The sequence below is a fragment of the Lissotriton vulgaris genome, unplaced genomic scaffold (genome assembly GCF_964263255.1).
Source record: "Lissotriton vulgaris unplaced genomic scaffold, aLisVul1.2 SCAFFOLD_2405, whole genome shotgun sequence".
Lineage (NCBI taxonomy): Eukaryota > Metazoa > Chordata > Amphibia > Caudata > Salamandridae > Lissotriton > Lissotriton vulgaris.
Genome location: NW_028250489.1, coordinates 47667 through 74989, shown reverse-complemented (window position 1 = coordinate 74989; position 27323 = coordinate 47667). Strand labels below are relative to the sequence as shown.

Here is a 27323-nt window from a genome sequence, read left to right as displayed (position 1 = left end):
GGGGCTTGGTGCCCCCAATGAGGCACTGCTTAGCGCTGAGACAAGGATATGGACATCTGTGCCTAGAACTTTAATTCTTGAATCTGGGTCTAATATAGGCAAGGACAAATCATTACCTAGCCATGGGATAGCCGATGGAAGTATAAAAATTCTGTCTTGGAATGTGGCCGGGTTAAAAAATAAATTAATTACAACAAAAGGTATCCAGGAGTCACAACCATGTTTCTTTCTTAGACAGACCGCTACACGACAGAAAGTAAATTGTGAGTTGAACACAGTTGTATATAAACACCATATATCACCTTAGCTGCGTGTAAACATTTCTCCCCAGTGCTGCGCTGTCCATTAGAACTAGTGCTGAATGGACGTTCAATGGTCGTGCGCAGCACTGGGGAGGTAGCGCTGCTGACGACCATTGGCCGTCAGCAGCACTTAAGGGGTTAAACACACATACATGCAACATGCAATCAGGGTAGGTATTTTTCCCATCAGTTGTCTCTCTGTACCACCACTGTTACATCATTTGGGTTCTCCTTACCCAGGAGTTAGTGCACAAACAGTCACACTAGTTGGAAGATAGAGACTGTGTGAGTAAGGAGACTGATGTTAGTTATTTCACTGAGTGGTGTCAGTATGGTGTCGGTGTGATGTTTACAACTGAAAAAAAGCAGTGCAAGTGAAAGTGAGTGAAGTGAGTAAAATTAGGTGGAACTGAGTAGAATAGGTATTTTTAATGTTTTCTCTCAGACCCCTAAGCTTAAAAACAAGTGAAAAAAAGTAGATTTAACATAATGTCTACTCAGCAAGTGGTTGACATGTTTCTGCATATGTATGGAGTTAATCTTATGCATTCATCAGGACCTAGTTGTTTGCTACTGCTGTACATTAACGTGAAGAAAAGGGAATAAAAGGAATTATATCACCTGTTTGTCAGGTGTAGATTCTCCACCACAATCTAAAATAGTCATGCAGACAAGGAAAGAAAAAGAGAAAAACAAACAAATTTGTCACAGAATGCACTCTGTAGTAGTGATATTCTTGTGATCATGTTTTTAACAATTCGATTGACATGATATCACTCACCCAATTTCTGTGGGGATGGCGCCTCACCTCATCTGGCTGCAGCTCAGGCAAATAAGGAGCACCGCTCTGTTTAGCAAAATACACAATCGTGAAAACACTCCACCAACTCATCTCAAAGCAAGATAAAGAGCATGTGATGTTCTTGGTTTCATATATCTCAAAGTAAAGTTAATGACCTCAATATTATTCATTACAATACACCAGATGTACACGTATAACATTGTGTATCAAAGGTTCAAATTACGTACAAGAATTCTAGTCTCTGGGTTTAAAATACACATATGAAAATTTGATGGACCCCAGAGTCACTATTAATTTATGATGCCAGAGGCGGACAAAATCTATGTATTTTGCCGCTTCCTATCGCGTTATCTTCTACCTCTCTTATGATGTAATGAACAGAGGAAGCACTGTGTCCAAGTTGTATTACACAAAGAAGTATATCACACAGAACTCGCTTTAGCCCCAAATAAATATTGCCACGCGAGTGCTTGGGAGCCGTAATCGACTACATTACAAAGAGCATGTGCCGTCTCTACCATTCACAAACAAATGCAAAGCAACCTCAATTCGGGCGTCTCAGTTCTTACAAAGATCGGCGAGCGAGCGCTTGCTTGGGAGCCGTAATCGGCTAGATTACACAGAGCCAGTGATGTCTTTACCAATCACAAACAAATGCGAAGTGTCCTAAACTTAGGCAACTCAGTTCTTATAAAGATCGGCAGCTCCTCTACTTGCCACCAACTATTGTCAGCAAAATGCACCCAAAAGCGCCGCTCGTACATGTACCGGCGCATGCAACGGAGAAACCTCCAGCCGCTTACCTCTCCGTCGGTGTCTCCCAACGTCCCTCTGGGCTATACTGGGGAGGCACCGAACGGGAGAGGAAGCGACTATTTCAAACGCGGCCCAGAGCGCACAGGCATAACTGGGAAATGTAGTTTCCTCAAGTCGTGTGTAGGAGAAACTGTGTCTATCGAACGCCCCAATTTTGCCGGCTCATTTCTATTAAGCTGTTTGCACATGTTCATGCCGCATATTTGCAGGGGAACCCATTTGTATTGTTACGAGTTTGAAATAAAAGAAAAAGATGGGGTTTCAAAATCCATACTGTGATGAAAACAATCAGTAATATTAAATGGCTAAGAAATTATAGGTGAAAGTAGTAAGCAGAGTTATCAGCATAATTAGATGGCCAAACAATTTTGGACGCCGAGGATCCAGAAAAAATACCCATTTGGAGCCCAATGTTTTTTATTGTACCTGAAACTTAGGCCTGATTGTGTTAATGAAGCCTATACATTATATGAAAATGTGTATACCATAGTGAATTGGTGAAACTATGGAGGTGGTAAAAAAATATATACATTCAGATGTTCTTGTATTGATACATATAAAGTGGGCTCACTTGGATCACAATTAGATATCGTGTTATTGCGGTGACCTCATAGTGACATCCAAGGTATGGGTTCGTTGAGACCCTCTTTGTCACTATTCAACTTGTAGACCCACTTCTGTTCAATCTTAAACAGAAATTTGCCTATATCTGGACAGTGGTCCGGTATATTGGGCTGCTCCAGTATGGTCCATGTGAAATCATTGGGGTCATGTCCCTTTTCCAGAAAGTGAGCATGACGACTAGGAAGACAAAAATTCGCATTGGTGAACATAAAAGCACTGTTCGCTGCCGCAAACAGGCAACCCGTTTAACAGCTCACTTTCTGGAAAAGGGACATAGCCCCAATGATTTCACATGGACCACCGCACCGCAATAACACGATATCTAATTGTGATCCAAGTGAGCCCACTTTATATGTATCAATACAAGAACATCTGAATGTATATATTTTTTTACCACCTCCATAGTTTCACCAATTCACTATGGTATACACATTTTCATATAATGTATAGGCTTCATTAACACAATCAGGCCTAAGTTTCAGGTACAATAAAAAACATTGGGCTCCAAATGGGTATTTTTTCTGGATCCTCGGTGTCCAAAATTGTTTGGCCATCTAATTATGCTGATAACTCTGCTTACTACTTTCACCTATAATTTCTTAGCCATTTAATATTACTGATTGTTTTCATCACAGTATGGATTTTGAAACCCCATCTTTTTCTTTTATTTCAAACTCGTAACAATACAAATGGGTTCCCCTGCAAATATGCGGCATGAACATGTGCAAACAGCTTAATAGAAATGAGCCAGCAATATTGGGGCGTTCGATAGACACAGTTTCTCCTACACGCGACTTGAGGAAACTACATTTCCCAGTTATGCCTGCGCGCTCTGGGCCGCGTTTGAAATAGTCGCTTCCTCTCCCGTTCGGTGCCTCCCCAGTATAGCCCAGAGGGACGTTGGGAGACACCGACGGAGAGGTAAGCGGCTGGAGGTTTCTCCGTTGCATGCGCCGGTACATGTACGAGCGGCGCTTTTGGGTGCATTTTGCTGACAATAGTTGGTGGCAAGTAGAGGAGCTGCCGATCTTTATAAGAACTGAGTTGCCTAAGTTTAGGACACTTCGCATTTGTTTGTGATTGGTAAAGACATCACTGGCTCTGTGTAATCTAGCCGATTACGGCTCCCAAGCAAGCGCTCGCTCGCCGATCTTTGTAAGAACTGAGACGCCCAAATTGAGGTTGCTTTGCATTTGTTTGTGAATGGTAGAGACGGCGCATGTTCTTTGTAATCTAGTCGATTACGGCTCCCAAGCACCCGCGTGGCAATATTTATTTGGGGCTAAAGCGAGTTCTGTGTGATATACTTCTTTGTGGAATACAACTTGGACACAGTGCTTCCTCTGTTCATTACATCATAAGAGAGGTAGAAGATAACGCGATAGGAAGCGGCAAAATACATAGGTTTTGTCTGCCTCTGGCATCATAAATTAATAGTGACTCTGGGGTCCATCAAATTTTCATATGTGTATTTTAAACCCAGAGACTAGAATTCTTGTATGTAATTTGAACCTTTGATACACAATGTTATACGTGTACATCTGGTGTATTGTAATGAATAATATTGAGGTCATTAACTTTACTTTGAGATATATGAAACCAAGAACATCACATGCTCTTTATCTTGCTTTGAGATGAGTTGGTGGAGTGTTTTCACGATTGTGTATTTTGCTAAACAGAGCGGTGCTCCTTATTTACCTGAGCTGCAGCCAGGTGAGGTGAGGCGCCATCCCCACAGAAATTGGGTGAGTGATATCATGTCAATCGAATTGTTAAAAACATGATCACAAGAATATCACTACTACAGAGTGCATTCTGTGATGAATTTGTTTGTTTTTCTCTTTTTCTTTCCTTGTCTGCATGACTATTTTAGATTGTGGTGGAGAATCTACACCTGACAAACAGGTGATATAATTCCTTTTATTCCCTTTTCTTCACGTTAATGTACAGCAGTAGCAAACAACTAGGTCCTGATGAATGCATAGGATTAACTCCATATATATGCAGAAACATGTCGACCACTTGCTGAGTAGATATTATATTAAATCTACTCTTTTTCACTTGTTTTTAAGCTTAGGGGGCTGAGAGAAAACATTAAAAATACCTATTCTACTCAGTTCCACCTAATTTTACTCACTTCACTTACTTTCACTTGCACTGCTTTTTTTCAGTTGTAAACATCACACCGACACCATACTGACACCACTCAGTGAAAAAACTAACGTCAGTCTCCTTACTCACACAGTCTCTATCTTCCAACTAGTGTGACTGTTTGTGCACTAACTCCTGGGTAAGGAGAACCCAAATGATGTAACAGTGGTGGTACAGAGAGACAACTGATGGGAAAAATACCTACCCTGATTGCATGTTGCATGTATGTGTGTTTAAATGGTGTTTATATACAACTGTGTTCAACTCACAATTTACTTTCTGTCGTGTAGCGGTCTGTCTAAGAGAGAAACATGGTTGTGACTCCTGGATACCTTTTGTTGTAATTAGTTCTGTAATTAGGGGCATGTATCCAGTACAGAGTCATTAAAGTAGCCCTTAGACCCTCATTTAAATAGTGTGTGTTTCAGTAAAAAATAAATTATTCTCGCCTGAGTGGGGTTACGTTATGTCAATGCATGATATTTGCCTGATGCAGGAAACTTGGGCATTGGAGGAGAGTGTAATGCCTGGTTTTCCAACTTTTGATATCCCGGCAACAACTGGGGTTAGGGGGAGACCATCGGGTGGGCTCTCATATGGGTGGGCACGGATCTGGGTGTCCAGGCTGCCCAAATACCAACTAATTCCCCAGATGTTCAGTGTGTACTCCTAACCCCTCAAAGCATGCCGCAGGTGGCCATATTAAATATTTATTCCAGGCTAGTTAAGAGTGGGCAGGAATCTGACGCAATTGATGCACTAAAAAATGTCATGCAGACATTTGACCCCTCAATCGTCTTAGTGCTTGGAGGACATTTAAACTGTCAGTTTGAGCCCCTTGTGAGTCCAGAACTGGGTGAACAGGATGATGAAGATCAGTTCTGGCATGTTCCTAACCCACAGATCCCTTCTGTCAGGGCATGGACCCCTTTGGTTCTTCAAATAAAATCACTGTCCCTTACAACGTCTCTGCGGGCGTGCAATGGGAGGTTGGAGCCTGACAGACCGTGGTCAGCTACGTTTAACAGACTAGACCAAACTTCCATCATTGATTACATAATGATGGAAGCTAGACACTGGAATAGGCTGCTGGAATTCAGGGTTCACCCAAGACAAGATAGTGACCATAATGCCCTTGTTTTAACACTTAAACCTGTGAGTTTTAGGCTGACAAATCCGGAGCCTGAATTAACCAGCGCAATCCTGCCTCTCACACTAGCTAATAATAGGCGAAGGGTAAAATGGCCACACCTCCAGGACTCCCCTACTAAACTTGCCGAAATATATAAGATAGTTATTCCGCTGATTTCTGATATAGGGAACGCTGGCTCCCAGGGTAGAGCTGTGAAAATTCACAAGCAGTTGGTTGCCGAGCTAGCGGATGTGTTTTGCCCTGTGGGTGGGAAAAACCCGCTGCAGGCTAGGACACATCCCTGGTACGACGCCTCCTGTAGGAAGGCAAAAAAAGACCTTTTATCTGTAATCAAAATCAATGATAGAGCAGGTATTAAGAAACTCAGATTGCTCTATAAAAAGGCAATCACTAGGGGAAAGAAGGACTGGGAGGAGAAGATGTGGGTTGAGCTTGGATCCGCACTTAAACGTAAGGATCCTAAGTCATTTTGGGCTATTGTCGCCCTGGGTAAGAGAGGGGGCGACCCGGCACTTGCTCCGAATATAGCATCCTCAGTGTGGGAAGCACACTTTGGAGCATTATACGCTAATGCCTTGTTAGAGACTATAGCCCTCCCAAGTCGCGAACCTTTCCAGGAGCATGGATTGGTGGGGTTGGCTGATTTTGTCCTGGGGGAAGATGTGGCACCTCCTCTGTTGGCTGCCCCGGGCTCCCACCATGAGTATCGATTGGTGGGGACTCTGGACGACCAGCGGCGGCAGGAGTCCCTGGATGGTGGGGATATGTGCCATCTTGAATGGCACGAGGTCATCCATTGAAGGAGGTTGAGTCAGCAATTGCCTGGGGATCTATTTCGCTCCCAACCTAAAATATGGGCACCATATTTGGTTGTCCTATTTAACGAGATCCTAATGGGGATTGATCCGCCATGCACGAGGCTTGGAGCTGAGATCGTCCCCATTTACAAGAAAGGTTGACCGCTAACCCCATCCAACTACAGGCCCATTAGTCTTATGGATACAACACAAAAACTAATGGGCAGGATCATCTTGGACAGAATCCTGGGGTGGTTGGAGGAAAATGAAATATTGACCACACTGCAGGCTGGATTTAGGTCAGGGATTTCAGCTGTGGATCAAATATTCCGTCTCCAGGTTTTATTTTGGAAAACGGCAAGTATGGAGGGTGGCAGCCTTTACCTTGTCTTTGTTCACCTGCGTGCCGCTTTCGATCTTACTCCCAGGGAAAAGCTGTGGAAAGTTTTGGCAGACTTGGGTCTCCCGTCCTACTTATTGACTATTTTAATTAGATTAGATACTGGCAACTATGCCCAAATTAGGTGAGGGAGGCATGGGGATCTCAAAACATTTTCCTGTTCTGAAGGGAGTACGCCAGAAGTGCGTCCTGGCTCCAACGTTATTTTGTCTTTACATCAATGGTCTTGTAGACCATTTAATTGGTGAAACAGACAATGACGCGTTAGCAACTGGGAGAGTGCCCGCTCTGATGTTTGCGGATGACGCACTGTTGTTATCCAAAGCATCATCGGGCATTCAGCGCATTGTGGATGGCTTTGCAGCGTTTTGTGCTTCGCGGGGATTGGAAATAAATTTGGATAAGACCAAGTTCATGATTTTTAATCCCCCGAAGCAGACACGCCCAAACCCTATTCTCAATGGTATTTCCCTGGAAAGGGTCAAGACCTTTATCTACCTTGGTATCACCTTGACGGAGAATTTTGAATGGGGTTTCCAAATGTCTAAATCAGCTCTCAAGCTATCCCAAGTAATTGGGGGTATTAGTAAAGTGCATAGAATATCTGACCTCAAACCGGCAGCTCCGGCTCTTGAAATATATCATCTTCAAGCTAGAATGGCCTCAATATATGGTGCAGAACTTTGGGGCCATAAAAATACATCTAATCTCCTTAGGGTGGAGCAAAATTTTATGAGTAATTTGGTAGGTCTACCATCAAGCACACCACTTATTCCTCTGCGATTTGATTTGGGGCTGGAGTCAATAGAGGAGCTCGTAGCTGCACAGCCTATGCTCTATTGGAAGAGGTTGTGGTCAGTTCCAGAACTGGCTTCCTATAGAGCGGAATTCCTGGAGGTTTGGTCTTTTCTAAAAAGTAAAAATATCCCATGGTTACTCCATATCAGGGCTTCTAGTACACGGATAGGTCTGCCACATCTTTGGGAAACTCCTGAGCTGTGTTGCCCGGGGATATCTAAATCGGAACTACAAAACCTGATGAGGCAGCAGGATCTATCAGCCCTGCAGACATCAGCAACCCTGGGTAGGCTGTCTGCAGAGTTCCTCTTAGTAAAAATGGAGAAGTGTGGCTCACTGGTTAGAGCAGGCAGACCCTGAAGCAGAGGTCAGACCCGGGACCAGGGTTTAATTCCCGACGCGGCAGGGTCTTGAGCTCAAATGTCCATGGACTCGATAATTCTCGCTTCGGTGCCTGACCTAATCATGGGTTCACACTCTGCAACTCTGGGCATTAAGCTTGCTTAATCTCCACAACGGCCCCCCCGCGGCGGGATGCCTGGCTTTCACCTTGGGGATGCCCAGTACGGGCTATCTCACAGGGAAGAGCCAGGACGGGTTCCCAAGGCAAGCGCGGAGATACCCCTTCGGGGGTCGATTCAGGCGCTATATAAGAAACATAATAATAATCTCGATTCGAGGAATTCTTAGATGTAATACAACCACTTCTTGCGAGGAAGTTATACCTTCAGCTAAGGCATGGCAGCCTACCACTCAGGGCTTTTACATGTAAATGGTAAAAATCGAATAAGGAAGCCTGTCCAGCATGTAATTATAAACATGAAGATGTCTCTCATGTCATGTTCTTTTGTCCTGCGTATGCAACAATAAGAAAATGTTGGCTGATCCCGCTATGCAGGAATCTTGGGTTTCGACATTTTATTCCGGCTTGTCGGGTTTTAATCTGTGATACCCATCCCTCCATTGTTTTTGCTGTATCCTGCTTCCTATTCGGCATATGGCATAGAAGGAAAAGTTTTGTATAATATATGTGATCAATTTATGAATTTTTACATTGCTGCATTTCTGATAACTCTGGAGTTTAATCCAAATTTATCTCTAATCTTGACTTGTACACTATTTATTGTTTTATACGACTTGTGCTTTGTATGTATTTTATCTGCACTTTTATGGTCTTCCGACCGAAATAAAGTTACCAATGAATAAAACACTGACACGACTAACAATCCACTTTACCACCCATGCTGTAAAAACATGTGCACACTCCCCTCACCACCCACTCGCCCTATTAACAAAATTAGCATAGTGTGCCAATTTAGAACCAAAACAACCACCTTTGCATACACACAATAAAACACTGATGCAACCAGCAATCCACCTTACTTACCACCCTTTCTGTAAAACATGTGCTCAGCCACATCCCACCCACTTGCCATCTACAAGAATTCTTACAAGTCGCATCAGTGAAACTATTGACCAGCCAACATAAAACCATATTAACAAATTGAATTTTCAACCATAAGAGGTACTTCCCACGTGGGCCTCATCTAGAGTCAACTCTGAGACCTCATTACATCCAACTACTCTGCCTCATATCTTCTACGGGTATTAAGTCAGCCTGATATCCATCTTGGTCTCTCTCCGTTCGGATGGATCACCACATATGAAAATAAAAAATGTGAGTTCAAATTTCTGCCCTGTTCTGAATACACTCCTGCCTTTCAGACCACAATTAACTTATCTATACCCAATTAGTTTTAACCTTGCCCAAATGCAAGTTGACAGACTATAGTTCATACAATACTGAGCAGCCCAACTCTTGCTCCATGGCAACCCCAAATTAGTCCCGTAACGTACCTGATCCAGATACTTCAGTTGGCAACAAAACATGAGTCCCACAACACACGTGATCCAGCTACTTCTGTTGGCAGCACAACACGAGTCCCACAGCACACGTGATCCGGATACTTCTGTTGGCAACATCACATGATTCCCACAACACACATGATCTGGATACTTCTGTTGGCATACCACATTAGTCCCACTCAACATGTAATCTGGATACTTCTAATGGCAACACCACATAATCAGGGTCAAGGCTGATTTGCATATATCCATTGTCTGACCTAGGGTGGTGTGGAGTGCAAAAAAACGATGGATTTAGGCCCAGATCTTTGTACTGGGGTGAATGTAAGACATTGTTCTGCATTCTGTCCATCAACTGTGTTTTTTTAAATTTTCATCCAGAGTGGACTGGGTATGCTCAGACGTGAGTCCCAGGCTCTCCACATCACTGGAGTCAAGCTATCCAGGCTGAAGGAGGCTGATAGCCAGAAACCGGTCCTTGGATGCTTGATTCCTGTTTAGGAAAGTCATGGATTGGTAGTTCGGGCTGGACTGTTCCCATGAGGCACAGGGTCAAGGCTGATTTGCACATAGCCATTGTCTGACCTAGGGTGGTGTGGAGTGCAAAAAAACGATGGATTTAGGCCCAGATGTTTGTACTGAGGTGAATGTAAGACATTGTTCTGCATTGTGTCCATCAACTGTGTTTTTTGCAATTAACACCACATAATCCCACAACGCAAGTAATCCAGATACTTCTATTGACAACACAACACAAGTGCCACAGCACACGTGATCAGATATTTCTGTTGGCAGCACAACATAAGTCCCACAACACATGTGATCCAGATACTTCTGTTGGCAACACAACATGAGTCCCACAGCGCACTTGATCTGGATACTTCTGTTGGCAATACCACATGAGTCCTACTCCACATGTAAAATGGATACTTCTGATGACAACACCACATGAGTCCTACTCCACATGTAAAATGGATACTTCTGATGGCAACACCACATGAGTCCTACTCCACATGTAAAATGGATACTTCTGATGTCAACACCACATGAGTACCACAACAGACGTGATCCAGATACCTCTGTTGGCAACACAACACAAGTCCCACAACACATGTGATCCAGATACTTCTGTTGGCAACACAACATGCATCCCACAACACACGTCATCTGGATTCTTCTGTTGGCAACACCACATGAGTCCCACAACACGTGTGCTCTGGAAACTTCTGTTGGCAACACAACACAAGTCCCACAACACCCGTGTTCCGGATACTTATGTTGGCAAACCATGAGTCCCACACCACATGTGAATTGGATACTTCTGATGGCAACACCACATGAGTCCCACAACACACGTGATCCAGATACTTCTGTTGGCAAGACAACACAAATCCCACACACACATGATCCAGAAACTTCTGTTAGCAACACAGCACAAGTTCCAGAACACATGATCTGTATGCTTCTGTTGGTAACATATTATGAGTCCCACAACACACGTGATCTGGATACTACTGTTGGCAACACCACATGAGTCCCAGAACACACGTGCTCCGGATACTTCTGTTGACAACACAAGACGAGACCCACAACACAAATGATCTGGATGCTTCTGTTGGCAACACAACACGAGCCCCACCTCACACATGATCCGGATGCTTCTGTTGGTAACACAACATGAGTCCCACAACACATGTGATCCAGATACTTCTGTTGGCAACACCACATGAGTGCCACAACACATGTGATCTGGATACTTCTGCAGTCCAACAAATGACCTGCAAAGCACTCTGCTGAGGCACAATGGATAGGTCACCAATTGAGACATGAATGAATGTCAGCTAAACTAGTCCACGCCAGCCACCACAAACATATTGGTCAGTGTCTGGGCAACTCCACACCATCATACACTCCTAAAAGCCAGGCATAGGTGGGCGCTCATGCTTGGAGAAATTCACATTCCCTCTTAACTTGCAATCAAGCCTGTTGCTTTTCCACACCACCAACCACAAACATATTGGTCAGTGTCTTGGCCCCTCCACAGCATCATACACTGTCAAAAAGAATGCATAGGTGGACTCTTATGCTTGGAGCAATTCACATTGCCTCTTGACTTTCAAACAAGCCTGTTGCCTTTAAGACCCTTCGAGTAAAGAGAAGCTCACCCCAACGCCAGACTGATCATGAAAGTTATAACACTACGAACAAACAATAACACCAAAGCATAGAGAAAAACAGACGAAATAGAAGTGAAATATTGGGAAAAGCTCTGTGAAATCCCCTTCCAGGGAAATAGGAGAGAGCTCTCAAAAACCTAAAGCAAAGTATTTGATTCCAATTGCAGTCATTTGCAGCAGAGTTTGTGAACTTTCTGTATGCTCTCACCTAGCTTCTGCAGGTTGTATGTGAAGATTAGAATTAGGCTTCATAAACCTATCATGTTGGTCCAGGAAAGACTAATTGTACCGGCTGAGCCATCTACAATAGCTCTGTGGCCCTCTTTGCACACCCCATGTGACACCTGAACTAAGATCTACTTTTCACATTAGAATGTGCATTGTGAGAAGCTCAAAATAATTTAGGAATTTTGCATCAGGAGTAATATTAATATGGAGAAGATTCAGTTTTTTGGGTAAGCAGAGTTCTCATTTGGAGCCTTCTGCACAGAAGGTGCCAGTAGGTGTTGTATTAATCCTGTTCATACAACTACATCCTTCCACTGCCACCAATGCTTCAATAATCTGTCCTGCTAAAACAGTGTGAACATTACTAATACCTGCAATATGCCACATATAAAGTGCCTTAGACCTGTTTTTCCATCATATGTTTAAATAATTATTTTAATACCTTGTTATGTGCTGCATTATTTCTTTTCTCAATAGTTTCATGTTTAAAAAGTATTTTGTATGATGACTCGTAAAACCTTCAATGGATGATTGTTTGTTTTTCTTAACAGGTATGATTCACATGGCCTATCTTAACATAAGTAATATTGAATCCTTCCTTCCATCTCAGCTTGCCTTTAACTGTGTGCAGTTGTATAACTTTTGCCTCTTTTTTCTCTCCTGCCCTGACTCAACTCCAGCACTAGGGCCACTGCAAACGACACTCTCTGTTGTAGGGAAAGGATTTTCTGTGTCTTCTGGCATCGCTTCTAACATGTGCGCCCTCGAGCTCTACCCCACCGTCCTCAGGTATCCATCAACGCTGCTTTCTGGCTTTCATGATTAACAATATGGAGTACACCAAAAAAGTAACAATGTTGTCTGTAGGTATACATCATTTCCCAGCACCTTGGTATTAGCAGGATAAATCAAAACTACAAATTAAGCTGCATTGTTATGATCAATTAACTAGTTTACTGATGTCTTTTCTTGTGTTTAAACATTTCGCAAAGATACTATGAGGTAAAACACTGATTTCAAATGTATTATTGTTGCAAAACATCACTGTGCTCCTTTGCGTACATTGAAAAGAATCTTAGAGAAGGAATCCAAGACGAACAGCATTGTGTAGAATAAAAAGCCTTTTTAGGGGTTCACTGATTTACCGGTCCTAAAACCAACAAAGAAGAGATTCGCACGGAAGCTAGATTATCAAAATAACAAGTTTATTAACCTCACATGAGGGAGACTGCGTCAATACGGTACCCGCAGGCCACTGTAGGAGGCAGTCCAAAGAGTCCAGAAACCAAGGGCCTTTTATGCCCAGTTTATAGCTAAGTTCGCATGAAGACTCAAAAAGAGGACATACAAGTGTGCACGTGAATAGCTATTACACATATAAGGACTAACAGACAATACTTAGTCAACAAAGTAGGAGGAGTAACAGAGTTGCTGACATCAGTTCAAATAGTCTGATAGTTACTCTAACAGCAGGTGCCTTCTACCAGCCTGGCCTTTCTGAGCATGTGCAGTTCTCTGGATCAGTACTGAAGGAGTTAACTGTAACAGAATAAAAGGGCAGGCAATAGTGAAGAGGGAGAAAGCACATGGCGAGCACATGGCTCACTAAAATGGCTGCCAAAAACAAAATGATTTCAGCTGATGCTAACAGCCATTTCAGCTAGTTTCCACAATTGTACTGACAGTTTACACTGTTGAGAGTTGAGTCAAAAAATTATCGAAATGAGCAAACCAAACCGTGCACGAAGGGCCGACTTTAGGGCGGTGCTTCCGGTGTGTAGCCGCACTGGGCTTGACCTGGAGGGAGGACACTGACCTTAGTGGGTGATCTGTCTTTAGCAATACATTATGATTTAAAAGCACATGCTACAGAGATCCTTTTGCGTCCAGCTTTCAGGCAGCAAATACAAATGTCAAAATAACTCTTGTGATCACTGTTCCTGTTAAAGAGGGAGGGCCCAATTCACAAAGGTAAACAGACAAAGTCTAGCTTTACGACTTTCGGTATTCACAGAGGACATTTACGAGTAGGAAAGTTAAACTTTTGTCTCAGTTAAATTTAGGTTTTGGTTTTAAGTTTTACTGAGCCCAAATTTTTGGTCCTAAGTTTAACAAAGGTCTAACTTTAGTACTTGTAAATGCCCTTTCTGAGTACTGAAAGTTGTAAAGTTAGACGTTCATCTCAGTTTACATTTGTGAATCGGGACAGAGAGTTGAGTTTCGCCATAAAGTAGCACAGAGGGTTAATATGCCTGCTGTCCAGAAGACATTTGTATTTTATGGGAAACAGTGTTTAAAACGCTGTCTCCACAATGCAATGCTAATACAACGCGGTTGTTACAACTACTGCGCTGTTAGTACACAATACCATTACATCGCAAGTCATTACAATGACTTGCAGTAGAGGGGTCACTGGTATTGGATTTAAAAACAACACATTCCCTGCTGTTACGCAAACTGGAGTAGGAATAGTGTTTAGTACTAATCCTAAGTCCAGGGCGCCCCCTACTGCAAGTCGTAATGACTTGCGATGTAATTGTATTGCGTATTAACAATACGGTCGTTGTAACAACCACGTTGTAATAGCATGCAATCAAATTGCACGTTTTGTAACGACCTATATTCATATTTTATGTGGATAGCTGAGAGGATTAGAAAAGCCAGCCTTTACCAGCACTTTAAAAGAAATTGAATGTATTTAACACCTTGGCTGCTAATGGTTTTCCCCTCCTATGCTGATAGATCTAGAACCCCATAGTTTCATGACGAGCTCAGCTCGTCATCAGCACAGCTCAACCGTGCCTCATGACGAGCTCAGCTCGTCATGAGCATCGAAGGGGTTAAGAAAGGGTCAAAAGATTCTCACACTGATCGCCACCACCTGTGTGCACGCCATTGAGACTACAGAGAAGAATCCACACATGCTCAAGATGAGCAGCCCTGTAAAAAACTATTTTTACTCAAACGTGTGCCTCAAACCGGACTATTTCTGGATCTGGGACCTTGTGGAAACATATGGGAGCTGTACTTTAATTTTCAACCTCTACCGGCTCTTTTCTTTCACCAAAACAGGTTTAAGTTTTTTATTTCCAAAATATTTTTGTGAGGATGGAGGGCGGCGTATGGAGTCAGGTAAAGGAGGCATAATATGAGAAAAGGGACAGCTGCTTGTTCTCGTGTATTGGAAGAGAGATTGCAGTCAGTGATTGGGAAGATGCTGCACAAGCTGGTGCGCGAGACATCATGCCAATACCAAGAGTGCCTGTAAACTCAAAATGGTAAATAGATGTCACTCCTACTCTCTCACTGCTACTGTGGAAGGTAGTAGCTTGCCCAAGCAGAAAAGGCTCTGATTAATACCAGCAATAAGTGAGTATGTGTGAAAAAGGAAGGCTTTGGTCAATGAGGGGTACCCCGAAAACCATTCAGTACTCTAGTTATGGAATGGGAAATTGGTACTTGACCTCCCTTTAGTGTTAGAAGTAGAAGGTTTCTATGAATTTGACATATGAGATGCTGAGCCATACATGCTTGCCCACTGTGGTCCTTCAAAGCTTCATGAGCTAATAGCATGGTTTCTTACTGATTCTGCAGAGCACACCACTTACCTGGCAATGGAAATGTGAAGCAGTGGGCAAGTGACAGATGCGCTGAGACCTCATGACACATTACCCTAGGGTTCCTCCGAATGGACATGGAGAAATCACACTTCCTATAAACGTCCTTCTGGAACTCAATACCCAAGTTTTGAAATTACTCCAATGAGAGCTTGATTGTGGCCAGTGATGTTAGACACAATGGGCCTGGTTCACAAAGGTAATTTACACTTTTTAGTAAGTTTGCTACTTTTCAGTATTCACAAACTGCACTGTTGTAGGAACTTACACCTCTGTAATAAGTACAGCACTACATCTGACACACCACTGGAACTGCAAGACTCTCCCACAGGAAATAATGGAGGTAGGGTCTTACTACTAACGGTAAGTTACTACAAAATTGAAGTCTGTGAATAGCACTTTGTAGCACATTTTGTAGTACCACTGTAGTACTACAAATTGTAAAACAAAGCTAAGGTAATGTTATTGGGACAAAGTCTGATTGATTTTGACTCTGTCTTTAGTCCTGAATAGTCTGGATTTTACTGTCCTGGTCTGCGTGAGGCTTGGGGATTCCCTCCAGTAGCCGTTAGGCTGCCAACGATGAGGACATGAAGCAGATAGTGCCCTTAAGAAGGAGCTCCTAAGAAGTAAAAAGATGCAAATGCAAAAAAAAAAAAGAAAACAGTATTTCGTAAAGGCGGGATTCAGGATTTGGGGACACAGCAACAGAGGAACCAATATTGCCTTCACAGAGAGTCCCATGATCTGTGTTTATTCACAGTAATGGGGGGTAAGATTGCTAGTGAAAGTTGTAGAAGAAACAGAATCTGCACTGCCCTAAACAGGGAACAGGAAACTTGCATTAATATGAGAGAAAATAACCAGGAAGAAGGCCCGGAGTGAGGAACATGATGAATCCTCTACTTAAAGCATTGCAATGCAAGAAGCGGGTGGATTCAATCCCTTTTATAGGAAAAAAGACCAGGAAGTTCCATCAAGGCTCTATGCCACCATCTTGAGTTGGAAAGGCAGCTATAGAGAAGCATCATAGGGTGGCTGTCTTCGGACAGGCATCTTAAAAGTCCTAGTATGCCTTGAGACAGAAAGAGACGGCATACAATGGATTAATTGCCAGTGTCTCTGGAAAGATTTCACCCAAAGCAAGTAGCATCATACTCATTGATCATACCGGCTGGCTGGCCACTGTAAGGTAGGTGTAAGTTGCAGCAGCTTGCCAGCTGCTCCTGCAGATGTTGTGTTCCACCCATAAGTTCAAGGCTTGGGAAGAACAACCAGGTGGGTAGTAAATTACTGCAGGAGCGAGACAGTATGCCCCTCCCTACAAACCCCCCAGCTTTTTATGAAACTGTCGGGAAAAAAACAACAGCCAAATACTAAGCATGGACAGAGGGAGCATCTATACACGGCCTTTCATAAGATGGGTATCCTTTCTAATGATTCAAAAACTGCAATCTGCCTCTAAAAAGACACAGATAACATATCCCTTCCACCTCAAAATCAGGTAATGGTTCATTAAAACAGGTAGAGGCTTAGGAAAGGAACATGAAAAAAGAACAGCTCAATAAGGTTTCAGTTGAGAGGAGTAAAATGCAGTTTAGTGGCAACCAAAGTCGAAAGGCAACAGAATAAATGATTGCGATAATCTTGAAAAGAATCAGGCTTTGTAATTTCTTAGAAGAAAGGCGGGAAGGCCAAAATCAGGAAGACAACCAAATCGTGTCACCCACCTTTTAGTCAGTTGCAGACTGCTTCGAGATCAGCTAAGAATTTCATTCTCATCTTTGATTGATGAAGATTCAGATAAATCTTGCATCTACTCTGTTGTGACTGTTTAAGAAAAGCAGTACCAGCAGGCACCTTATTCAATTCAATTCTACCAGAGGGAAACACCTAGGAATGGACAACATAAAGGTAAAAACAGGTGAAGATTGGGTGAAGCTACGGATGGAGCTGTTATATGAAAACTCATCCATGGCCAAAAAAGACAACCAGGCACTTTGAGTAGAATTACAAAGGCACAAAAGGTACTGTTCAAATACTTAGTTGAGCCTTTCAATTTGGCCATTGGTCTGAGGGTAAAAGCCAGAGGAGAGTGTTGCATCAAAGTGGAGAGACTTGTAAAAAGTCTGCAGTAATGGAAAATGAATTGAGGACCTTGGTCCAAAACAGTAACCTGCTGCAACCATGTAAGTGACTGATGCCAGTCACAAATATTTGCCCTACTATTTTAGCAGAAGATATTCCTTTAAGGGCAGTAAAGTTGACCATCAAGAAAGAAAGAAAGAAAGAAAGAAATACGAAATCAGTGTTGCCCATAATTACCCTCACTATTCTTTGTGGAGTGAAAATATTTTTATCAAAAGTTGGAGGGCACTCAGGGTACCTACTGGAGATGTTTTTGAACCTAGTATAAAGGTGATGAAGAAATTATATTGATTTAAAAATATGGCCTACAGGCATGTCGGCTATTCCTGCATTGTGTATTACAAAGGCACTTTAGGTTACAATGGTATGTGCGAATTAAATAAAAATCCCGCGCCCCCATCAGAATATGTCTCCATTCATTGATGGCCATTTTCATGGCCAAAAGAGTAATCGCTTTCGTAAGCTGATAAAGTGTAAGACAGATGGAAAAGTGATTGTTCCAGGCCGGTGTCGTCTTGCCACTTTTTGCCACTGCAGATGTACAGCCCCAATGGCGTGTTCTTGCGCATTGGTTTCAACTACATATTTTTTAGTTAGATCTGGTAGAATTGGGGCTCATGTAAAAGCCAGTTTCAATTCTTTAAAAGCCTCTTTAGCAAGGTAATCCCAGTAAAATCCATTAATCAAACTTAAGACGTGAGTAATGTTAGTGGTTAGATGAGCAAAGTTGCTAATAAATTGGCAATAGAAGTTGGCAAACCCCAATAAACATTGGGTCTCTTTGATGTTAGAAGGGCTTGTTCAATCCAGAATGGTGGAAAACTTCAGTGGATCTATAGATATTCCTGTACTAATCAGTTGAAATCCAAGATATTCGACTGTGGTTTGGTCAAACTCATATTTTTCTGGTTTTTAAAATAAGTTGTTTCTGATGAAGTCCGCTCAACACCTGATCAATACATTGATGAAGCAAGAGCGAATCCTTGGAAAAGATTAAATTATTGTTGCGCTAGACTACATCAAATTGGTTCAGTATGTTGGCAAAGATATGGTCTATGACACATTGGGAATTTGCGGTAGCATTACTTAAAACAAAAGTCATCACTCTGCATTCAAAATGACCCAAAGGGGTCCTAAAGGCTGTCTCGCGCTCATCATCCTCTTTTAAGCAGAGGAAATAAGCTCCACAAAGGTCTAGTTTTGTAAACATCTTAGAGCCTCTAACAGACTCTAATGTATCCTTGATTAAAGGAAAGGGATTACTGTGAACTTAAGTCCTCTGAAATCAATGCATGTCTCAGTTAATTTATTTTATTGGAACAAAGAACATCAAGGCAGAAGGGAATGATTGAGTGATTAACCCATTTTTAACTTCTCTTGCAAATACTGCCTCACAACTTCCTTCTCAAACTCAGAAAGAGAATAGATTCTTGCAAAACGACCAGTTGTTTCTGGCTCAAAAGGAAATGCACAATTGAACGCTTGATGAGGAGTGAAAATGAACTCTTTGGTTTTTCCAGATAGATCAATGAAATGTCATGAAGAAGGTGTATTACCTTAGACTCTGGGCCACAATAGACCCCCACTTCCTTGTGAGTTCTGTAATCCTCAGAATAACAATTTTATAGCAAAACTGAGATGATCGGGAATGTTTCCTCATTGGTATAGGGATTATGGCGCGTTACCACAGAATTCCAAATATGGCTATATGATTAGACCAGGCTATGAGGTCAAAAGAAGTGGTTTCTTGAGGTTTTCCTGCAAACTGTTAAGGGGGTGGTCATCTCTTTTCCAAATCCCATTGTCAGAGGTGCACCGTCCACTGTCTGACCTGCTCTGGGGATTCTTTGGGCATTCAGAAAATATGTCTTTCTTTGCCCAACTCTCATAAAAGTACAGACCGCTTGCTACACAGCCAGGAAGGGCCAAAATCCATCTAAAACAAATAATAGAAAAAGTGTCTGCACAGTCTGTGCTTCTGACAATGTTCCCTCACTGCTTCTGAGAGTACTTACATGCCATACTAATTTGCATAGATTATGCACTAATTAATCTCAAGGGAACTTCCGGTCTGGAATTCGTGAGCTGCCTGCTGTGCGGAATGAGCGGCTTGTTATTCTTTCCATTCTGCATTGTCGTAGGCAATGCTCAATCTGAAGAGTCTGGTCTTACTTTTGGCGAAAATACACCCGAGATGAATGCATCAATTTATCTTCAATCTCCTCCTTGAGGCCCCTGCGAAGAATAGCAATCCAGGTTCTCTCTACCCAGGTAGCTTAGCAGCTAATTGATGGAACAGGGTGATATATGTCTGAATTTCCTGTCCACACTGCTGCATGTCACAGAAAGCTTCTTCAGCTGAGAATTTCAGACCGGTTCTGTGGAGCATTTGTTTAAAAATGGTCAAGTATTGGATTAATTTGACAAACACTGGTCTTCAGCGGCTACTAAAGGGTTTGCCCATGCTAATGCATGACCCGATAAGTTGCTGACGATTTATCCAACCTTGGCCTGGTCCTGCGAAAACTGTCAGACAGAAATGTGAAGGACACCGTCCATGAATCGAGGACCTCCGTTAGTTAATTTGGATCAGCGGAATAGCTAGGAGTTCTGTGCGAGACTACAGGGACATCTGTACTTCTGGAAGTAAGAGTTTAACATAAGAATGCATTCTCACTCTATAGCCGCTGACGTTCTTGGATCTAATGTTGAATTGTGTGGGCCAGGTCCATCGCTTGGTCCATCACTGCTTCCTCATGACTAAAAAGTTGGTGTTGCAGTCCCTCACACAGAGTCTGATCGATCTCTTGACACTGTCTTCAGTTCTGGATGATCTGGACTTCACCGTCCTAGTCTGCTTGTTATTGCCGACCCCATCCAGTAGTCGCAATGCCGCCATAGAAGAGAGCAGGTAGTGCCATCAGGAAGGAGCTCCTAAGGAGGAAAAAGCCATAAAGGCAGAAAACCCCAGTAGACAATGGATTGCAAAATGCGTTCCCTTAAATGCAATCGCAATTTGAGAACTCGCAAATATTTGCGAATTCTCAAATTGCGACGGCCTTTACCCTTGATGCATCCCAAAAGCTGATTTTGCAATTGCAAATGGCCGATTTTTGCGATTCGCACCGTTTGCGATCGCAAAAAGCTTTGATGCATGTGCCTGTATGTAACTAACAGATTATTTGTATAATGCACCACCTTAGAAGCAGAGGTTTGGGATTCTGATGAGCGATGCGGTTACTCCACTACCATGAGCCATTTCATCTCCATGACTCATGTGCCACAGACAGGAATGGGATGTTGGCAAAGGATATCAAAGGCACCAAGGATTTTTGAAGAGTCCATGCTCACATTGCTCATGACCTGGTCGCCGGCCAGTACTACATTTGTACCACTCCACAAAATGGATGTTATAGATTGTCAGGAAGATCCAGAAAAGTAAGAGTCGAATTGTGGACAGTACTTCAATGTATTTGAGATAAAGGTGATGGGCCTGATTCACAGAACTAACTTAAGACAAAATCCTAAACTTACTACCATTTTCGTATTCACAGAAGGCATTTACTCATTTTGGTATTCACAGAACACACTTACTCATTTTCCGTATTCACAGAAGTTAGGAGTCCTAACTTTAGGACTCGTAAATGGCTTCTTTGAATACCAAAAGTCCTAAAATTAGGATTTTTCTCAATTTAGTAGTAGTAAAGTTAGGACTCCTAACTTTAGCACTCCTAAATGCCTTCTGTGAATACCGTAAGTCTTAAAATTAGGATTTTTCTCAGTTTATTAGTAGTAAAGGTAGGACTCCTAACTTTAGGACTCCTAAATGCCTTCTGTGAATACCGGAAGTCTTAAAATTAGGATTTTTCTCAGTTTATTAGTAGTAAAGGTGAGAAAAATCCAAACAACTACTACTAACAATTGTGTGACGAATAAACCAGTCAGTTTCACTTATCCAGATATTCTAAATTGGATTTATTTTGTTTCTTGGAAGGATCCTATACCTGTCAGTGGCATTCACTGTTGGTGTTTCCTACGATTGCACACACCCTGAAGAAGTTCTGGTGGTTCAGAACGAAACGCGTTGGCTGATGGTTCTTTTTGAGTATAAGAAAATAATAATAAAAAACTGAACTGAGAAAATATCAAGACTCCTAAATTTGGATTTGGACTCTGAGAAATTTTGAACTGATTGTTGATGATTGGAGTGGTGCCCTAAACTGGATGATAAACATAAGAAAGTGAAAATCTTCACCTCTATATCTTGATTAGTCTAAGGGCCATATGTATCAAGCACAAATGCGTTCGCAAACGCCGAAATTGCTAAATGGTATGTATGAAGCAAATATGCGTGCAAAATAGGGAATCGCAAAATTTGCGATTCCTTAGTTTGCTATTGCATTTAAGGAATCTCATATTTTGCGATTCCTTACATGCAATGTAAGAAGCACCAAAAAAGTGCAATTTTGCCTTAAGGAATCGCAATTTACCACCAACTACAAGTTGGTGGCAATTTGCGATTTCTTTGAAAAATTCACTTTTTTGCATTTTTTAAAGTGCCATGTGACGCACATACATGCCCTTAGGGCATGTATGTGTGCCACATGTGCACCCATGCTTATTTCACTGGTGCAACAGGGTGTCCTTTTGACACCCTTGCACCCTTGAAATTGAATTCTCAATTTGCGATTCGCTAATTGCTAATCGCAAATTGAGAATGTCTTCCCATTCATTCCTACGGGCCTCTAGGCCCATAGGAATGAATGGGGAGGTATTCCTTAATTACGAATCACAATTTGAGATTCGCAATTAATGAATATGTAGGATTAGCAAAATGTATTGCAAATCCTACATACATAGCATTTTGCGATACTCAAATAGCGATTCGCAAAAAATCACTATTTGAGAATCGCAAAATGACTTTTTGATACATATGGCCCTAAACCTCCTGCCACAATAGTTTTGGAGATTCTACAATCCAGGCATGGAGGCTTAATTATGACTGTTTAATGTCTATTAAGCACATCACTAGCAACATTCAATACTGGTTTGTAATAGAATGTCTTATAGGTGGATTGTCAAGACCAATCTGCCACCTTCATAATGTCCTCCAACCTCCCAGAAGCTGCTAATGCCTTAGATGGCATAGCTCTTCAAGTTGAATGAGCCCCACTCCTTGACACATCAGTTCCAGCCTCATCCATGAACCATCTAACCCAACGAGCCAAAGCAGGAGGAGAAACTAGATTCTATGGTTCTTTAAATAAATACCAGCTGAGATGCTGAAAGATGTCTGAATGTGGCAGTCTGGGCATCATGTCCAAGGCACTTTATCACACATAATTTTGGAACAATCTGTAAAAGCAGGACAACTAGAGCCTTAACATCGTACCCTCTCCTACATGAGATTATATATAGTAACATAGTTAATTCGAGTTGTGTAAAGGACAGCTACTTGCTGTTAGGCCAATGCAATAATAAATTGAAAACAGTTCAGACTTCCCAAAAGACTGAATATCTATGTTTAGGTGGGACCTTAATTTAAATGGACTTCGGGATGTGACGAACCAGAAAATATATCTTACTGGTTCACCCTTTACCAAAACACTGCCTGCTGACAATGGTGCTCTACAAGCATATCAGTCTTATAACCTTTTCTACTTGAAAAGAGAGACATCAAAAAATGTACCACTGTTACTGGAGAAGTGAGTCAAATTGGGATCATTGAGTTGTTACACACCAGCGAACCCCGGTTGACCAGGCATACTTGCAGTTGCCTGAGTCGATTGAGTCCAGGATCCCCAGATGAATGAACACTCTTACTGCAAAAAGCCGTGGGCACACCAAGATTCCCTGAAATCTTCCACGCCATCAAGTGAATGTGGCCCTGTAATACTAAGTCTTGCTAGACTCCCATAAGATTCAGAAGAAGACGAGGAAAGCGAGGTACCAAAGTTGGAAAGTCTATTGATAGCTCCAGAATCTGTGGATACCATTCCCGAGCCAGCAAAATTGAGTAACTAAAGTTACAATGTCTCTCCTGACTTGAACCAAGTTCTGGGTAGCACTGAAAAAGGAGGGAATGCTTACCCTTGAATGAAACCCAGTGACTGAAGAAAGGTCTATTTCACCTCCGCCTACCGAATCTGGACTCTAACTGAAAAATCTTTGAAGCTTCTGATTGAGACAGGGGGCAAAAACATCTACTTGGAGTGTAACCCAAATACACTACAATTGATTGTATATTCCCTTATCCACAGTCCAATTAGCTCCTGTCCTGGAGAAATCCAGACCCACAATTTGCTGCTGTGTAGGGCAGTGCTGGGAGATACTCTACTTCCATTTCCATTTTATTGCATTTGTATCGCGCATAAATCACCCGAAGGTCTCAGAGCGCTAGCAGGCAGGAAGGGTCCTCATGACCGACTGATCCAAGAAGTAGTACTCAACTGGCTAGAAGAGCCAGGTTTTTAGCTGTTTTCGAAATTTCATGTGGTCGGGTTCTAATCTCAGCTGAATAGGGAGGGAGTTCCATGCTTCTGGGGCAGTTTTACTGAAAGTTGTACTGGCAACGGTGCAAGAATCATTAGCTTGGTCTGCTATATATTTTGAGCGAGCTCCCCGAGTTTGTTTATGCACCTGACTGTGGTGATATTGTCCATCCGCAGAAGAACACAACACTCCACCCTGACTTGAACCAGGCTTTTTACAGCAAAGGAACTTGTGAGTGGCTTATGGAAAGTCGACAGAAAAAACTAAACTTAACTGTGAAGATGCTGGTCCCGAATGCTGAAATCGCACTGGCAAGAGAAAAAGGCCAAGTTAGTATGACTAGAGAAGAGAAAGGGTGGGGACAGAAAGAGAAGGGAAGACTGAGAAAGGACTTGCTGTGGGAGGAAGGGGGCATAGTGACAACAGAGAAAAGATAGAAGAAGGCATACTGGTGAGGAGAAGGTAGCGACTGGATGAGAGCGGATGAGGTCAGAAAAACAGCGACTAGAAAGAGAACCTTTGGAATAGCAGAAGAGCAGCGGCAATCGGGAGAAGATGGTTGACAGCAACAAGGAAAGGCAAAGCAGGGCTGTGACGCAGGAAGAGGATGGGGCCAAGACAGGCATGGACAAGCCAGATGAGGAGGACAAGTAGAAGGAGGTGTTGTCAGAAGAATGATGGATGCCACCGACACACGCCTTACTGCCCGCTACAACCTAGGAGGGTTGCAGCTATCTGGGTGAGTTCAAGTGACCCAATAACCCTGAATATGGCAAAGGGCAAGCACAGGTAAAAGGGAGCACATAATGGTAATCTTGCATATGTGTACTGTTAGAAGGGGCGATCCCAGGGAAGGACAGACTTGGCACCTGACCACCCTGTGACCCACCTCTCCTAGGAACCCAGCCGAGCACTGGTGGGAGACCCTCAGGGGGAGGATCCCGAATCTAGAATCGTACACGCTGAGCTAGCACCACTTCACAAAGTGACACCACACTGTAGGATTAAGAGAAGGCATTCTTTATATCTTCACATGAAGATGGATCTTTATGATCCGCAGTTTCTTATACACAGACGAGCAAGGGCTCAAAGAGTCTCGATAGGGGTAGGGTAGCGGGACAGTCTCAAGGTTCAAAGTATCCGGCTCACAGCTCTCAATCCTCGAGCTGGGGGATACGGGGCGATCTTGGGTCCAGCCAGACCAGAATAGTCTCTGAGCCGCGAACGAATCAGCAGGGCTCGAGTAAGGATAGTGCAGTTCTTACAGTCTTCGGGAGCTGCTATCAGATCAGCAGGGCTCAAGGGTTCTCAAGGTTGCAGGGGAGCCACGATGGCGTCAGCAGGGCTCGGTGATCTCTTCGTTTGCAAGGGTGCCGCGACAGCGTCAGCAGGGCTCAGCTAGTTCTTCAGATTGCAGGAGAGCCGCGACAAACTCAGCAGGGCTCGGTAGTCTTCTTCGATTGCAAAGGAGCCGCGACAGCGTCAGCAGGGCTCGTATAGTCCAGGATACAACTGACTTGATCGTCCCAGAGCCACCCTTGATATAGGACTCCCTTCCTTTGATGTCCGGAGTCCTCGCAGGCGGAGGTTTTAGCACCTGGGGGCTGGTTGTTGGGGGTTCCGCCTCGGCGGCTCCTTTCATCCTTTCAAGTTGGGTCTGGAGGGATCCCAGACACTCAGCAGGCCTGGAGCCAGCCCTCAGGGAGGCCGGATGGGTGATCGAAACTCATCTCTCGAGGGGAGGCGGAAGGTGTGATCTAGCTACTCCTCCCTCTCTCGCTCACAGGGAGCGCTCTACCCCCTGGCTGGGTATGGCGCCAACGGCCGAGGTCGGGCTGGGGCCGGAGTGGCCATCTTAGGTGCAGGGACATGGGCCTCGGCCTCGGTTACCAGGAAAATGGGGGCGAGGACGGGGAGCCCAGTGTTGGGGATGGGGGTCATGGCGGGAAGGGTCGGGTGGATCAGGGTCATGGGGAGCTGCATGGATCAGGGAGGACCACGCCACGAGGCCGGGTCCAACACGCGTCCCCCCAGCTGAAAGTCGGAGAGAACTACCAATCCTCTTGGGGATTCGCCTCGCTGAGGCGGAAGAACCTGGAGAGGCCGTCAGCGTTGGCGTGGTCGGTACCAGGGCGGTGCTCTACCGTGAACTCCATCCGCTGGAGGGAGATTGACCATCGCAGCAATTTGGGGTTCTCCCCTCTCATCTGCATGAGCCACCGTAAGGGTCGATGATCTGTCTGTACTCGGAAGAGGGTTCCGAATAGGTAGGGTCGGAGTTTCTTGAGGGCCCAGACTACTGCGAACGCTTCTCGTTCGATGGTGCTCCATCTCTGTTCTCGGGGCAGTAACCTTCTGCTGATGAAGGCTACGGGCTGATCTATACCTTCCTCATTGAGCTGGGACAGTACGGCCCCGATGCCAAGCTCGGAGGCGTTGCTCTGGACCACAAACTCTTTGGAGTGGTCCGGGGCTTGGAGTACGGGGGCAGTACACATGGCGGTCTTCAAGGCGTCGAACGCCTTTTGGCAGGAGGGGGTCCAGTGCACGCGCTTGGGCTGCCTTTTAGATGTCAACTCTGTGAGGGGACCCACTATGCTGCCGTAATTCTTTATGAACCTCCGGTAGTACCCTGTGAGGCCCAGGAAGGCTCGGACCTTGGTTTGGGTGGTTCCCAGGCCAGGATGGCATCGATCTTCGGCTGGAGAGGGGCGACCTGCCCGCTCCCGACCTGGTGGCCTAGGTAGGTCACTGACCCCTGCCCAATCTGACACTTGCTGGCTTTCACTGTCAAGCCCGCCTGGCGCAGGGCTAGCAACACCCTCCGGAGGTGTTCACTCCATTGGAAACTGAACACCGCAATATCGTCAAGATATGCGGCGCTGAACTCTTCCAGCCCGGCCAGGACTCGGTTCACCAGTCTCTGAAAAGTGGCTGGGGCGTTTTTCATCC

General features: G+C 43.7%; 1 pseudogene across 1 annotated transcript in view; it reads left to right on the top strand.

The window, feature by feature from the left end:
• The window catches only part of LOC147663254 (solute carrier family 22 member 7-like), a 359210-nt pseudogene that overhangs the window by 305985 nt on the left and 25902 nt on the right, over window positions 1-27323 (top strand). The window contains exon 8 of the transcript XR_015305363.1: window positions 12795-12903. The product of XR_015305363.1 is annotated as a solute carrier family 22 member 7-like (transcript). The remainder of the gene's footprint in view (window positions 1-12794; window positions 12904-27323) is intronic.